At 37.5% G+C, this 3,594-nt stretch overlaps 1 non-coding gene across 1 annotated transcript; it reads left to right on the top strand.

Annotated features, from left to right (window-relative positions):
* The first annotated feature begins 2,277 nt into the window (after window positions 1-2,277).
* Window positions 2,278-2,397, top strand: LOC119304462. Its single transcript, XR_005148286.1, has one exon. It is a non-coding gene; the product is annotated as a U5 spliceosomal RNA (small nuclear RNA).
* The last annotated feature ends 1,197 nt before the right edge of the window (window positions 2,398-3,594 follow it).

Below are 3,594 nucleotides of genomic sequence, written 5' to 3' on the forward strand. Positions count from 1 at the left end.
TTCCATTTGAGTGGTGCAAAATCAACTTAAATATGTATTAATATTCCTCCAAAATTGAGTGAAATATTTGAAATATGTTTTAAATTGTATTAAAATAAATTAATGTTTATGAAACTGATTTAAAATATGATTGAAACACAAAGTAAAAATACTTCAATGTATCAAAATTGGTATTGTTGTAAAAATATTCTCACTAGAAATTCGAATATATAAAAATTAAAAAATTATACAAAAAAATCTCTTACCTAAAATAGGAAAATCAACGAAAAATAAATTTGAATATATAACAATTTTTTAAAAGAAATCACTTATCTAAAATAGGAAACACAAAACAAAACATGCAAGTGTCATCCTCTATCTTCCCACTTGCGCTAAAACCTCCCAAGGTTGGTATCACGCAACATCAGCATCTTGTACCATCGAATGCTATTGTCATACTGTGGCATCCGCTTGGGACGTACCCTAGCACGAGACCTCCTATTGGACACCCAGGTGCGTCAAGTAGAAGCTTTCACTGAAGGATGCGCGATAATAGGCTGGCCCATTGGCAGGTGTTGAGCGAATTAAAACATGTCACGAAAAAAACCGTAAAAGCATGGAGTCAAACTCCTGACCTTGTGCCAGGAAACAATGTTGTTAGCCAGTCAACCTACAAATGGTGATTTGATAAACACGAAGCACTAAGATTTGGTTCCTGGTATATATGGTGGGATAGGAGAAAGTTAGTGCATAATGAAAAAGGTTCAGGAACCTAAGCTCATAGTAATGGCAATCAAAGCTTTGGTTGCTAACTATACTATAGCGAGTGATGCAAAGGCGACGATCAAGCGACATGACCGAGAAAGACCAAGGAGCAACTATGTGAAACTAAACGCGGATGGGGCTTTTGATCCAAACTTACTCAAGGGCTCGCATGGCGATGTCATCAGAGACTCGAATGTCAGATTCGTCACGACGGGAAACGGGGAAATCGATTGGTGCAGATATGTGCTTATGGCCGAGGCACTGGCCTTTCGGTTTGGTCTCAGTTTGGCAACTACAATCGGGTGTAACCGCATAAAGGTGAACTCCGATAACGTCAAGGTGATAGAGACAATGAAGAATGGGGGTCGCTCTTTAGGTCTATCGGCGATAGTTTTTGATGATACATATCACCTTGCATGTGATTCCCTGCATATTATTTTTGAGCATGCTCCTAGAGAGACTAATTGTGCTACACATGATTTAGCCAAACTACCTGGAAGTAAGGTTTGTCCGGGGTGGATAGATCTATCCGTAGAGATTGTTGATACACTCTTGTAAAAGATCATATGGTGATCACTTTGCAATAAAAGAGTACTTTGAGGTAAAAAAAAGTCCTAAGTTGAGCAACACGTCCTTTAAAAAAACCAGCATTTTTTTTAGAAAAACATGTCAACAATTTTCTAAATTAATTTTAATAATGTTTGAAAATCATGAAGAAATTACAAAATTCAAATAAACTTTTAAAACATGTACAATTTTTGAAAAAGACTATAATTTTCTAATTCCAAACATTTATTGAAATTTCACATAAATGAACAAAATTTAAATATACATTGAACATTTTTTAATATACGCTGAACAATTCTTGAATACACATTGAACATTATTGTGACATATGTTAAACAATTTTTTAAATACACATTGAACATTTTTTATATGTGCTAAACTATTTTCAATACACAATGAACATGTTTAAAAAAATACATTGAACATTTTCTTAATCACAGTGAACATTTACTTGTGGATACGATGAACATTTTCGTAAGACACGGTGAACCCTTTGTATAATACACAAAAAAGAGAAGAAAAACAAACAAACATAAAGAAAAATACGGAAGAGAAAACCAGAAGAAGAAACAAATATGAAAAGGACAAAGAAAAAAACCCGAAACACAAAATTGGAAGAAAAGGGGAAAAAGACGAGTAGCAGACTGCGACCGAAAAAGAACAAGCAGTGGATGCGCGCACGTGGGCCGGCCCACCTCAATCCGAGTAGTAGAGGATTCTTCATCGAAGCCATTGTCACAATGTGGGCCTCTGGAATCCATTGGGACGTACCCCTAGCCTAGGCCTAGTACACACCCGCACCATCTCGCTCAATGGGCATCAATGGGCCGGCCACCAGTCTCAGACCCATCGTTACAAGAAAAACAAGTGCCCTCCCTTCGTTTAGTCCCACCTCGCCTGAAATAGGGGAGAGAGCAGGGAGGTCGGGTACATAAGAGTGTGGGGTGCAGACAGTCAAAGGCATGCAGCTGCGTGGTCATCACAAAGCAAACTATTCTTTCGCCTTTTACTAAAGAATACCGTGTGCACGCCACATTAAGCAGCATACCTTAATTTTTAAAGGGTGTTTCCTTCTTATGAGAAGGCCCCAACAATACTTGGATATAAAATATTCATGAAATTTTGACAAAATGCCTAAATGGTTGTTAAATTGATTGCTGCTAAGCAACTAGTACCCTCAAATATTATACAGGACAAAAACAAGATACCTAGGAACTCGTAAATTTACAACAGTTATGTGTTTCCAAAAGAGTGATAGTTTCCGTTCTTTTTTTTATACAAGAAGAGATACGGAAAATCAAGAGAGAGATACTTTCCTCTTTTTGAAGGGATAAAAAGGGAATTACAAGGATTTAGAAGAAATGCACCTTAAATTGTGGATTTTTATCAAAAAAAAGTACACCTTATATAAAGATACAGTTTTGCTAAAGAGTCCTATGTCATTGATCTTACGTTGAGATTCGTGTGGATATTTTCTTTTTCTTTTTTCTTTTCCTCTTTATGCATGATTCACTCACTTAGATGTGCAATAATTAGAGCACATCTAGATGTGCCCTAGACACACCCATAAAGATAAAGGAACGGAGGAAGTAGCAACTAAGAATTTACTTAGAAAGCAAAACGGCAAAGACTAGGGACTGGTATACATATCTTATCCCCGGATTGGACTAGTTACAAATCGGACGTGAACTAAGAGCACTCGGCGACCACACTCATTGAAATCTCACCGTTGCTTTGTTGTATAGGGATCAGCGCATAATTGAATGAAACGAATAGATGTTGTTCAATACTCCCTCCGTTTTTTTAGTCTGCATATAAGGTTTGCTCAAAGTCAAGCTTTATAAAGTTTGACTAACTTTATATTATAAAGTATAAACATTGACAATATGAAATCAACATTATACGATGCATCACGAAATGTATTTTCATACTATATAGTTTTAACATTGTAAATGTTCATATTTTTATACATAAATTTGGTCAAACTTTGTGTAGTTTGACTTCGACCAAATCTTATATGCGGAGTAAAAAGAAACGGAGGGAGTACACCGCACCATCGTAGAAGCACAGTGCGTACCTGTTTGTTGGCATTAAATGCACAAAAGAACTGACAAGTCAGTACATAGACCGTGAGGCGGTGCGGCCATGGCACCGAGGCATACCGGCGAGCTGCGGCTCCACCTCTGCCGAAACGGATGGGCACCACCATGAGACAAGTACCGCGTGCTTCTGACGTGAAGAGGACTCGTGAACCAGATGCTGGCCATGGCAATCTGCTTCTGT

This window comes from Triticum dicoccoides, chromosome 5A (genome assembly GCF_002162155.2).
Source record: "Triticum dicoccoides isolate Atlit2015 ecotype Zavitan chromosome 5A, WEW_v2.0, whole genome shotgun sequence".
NCBI classification, from domain to species: Eukaryota; Viridiplantae; Streptophyta; class Magnoliopsida; order Poales; family Poaceae; genus Triticum; species Triticum dicoccoides.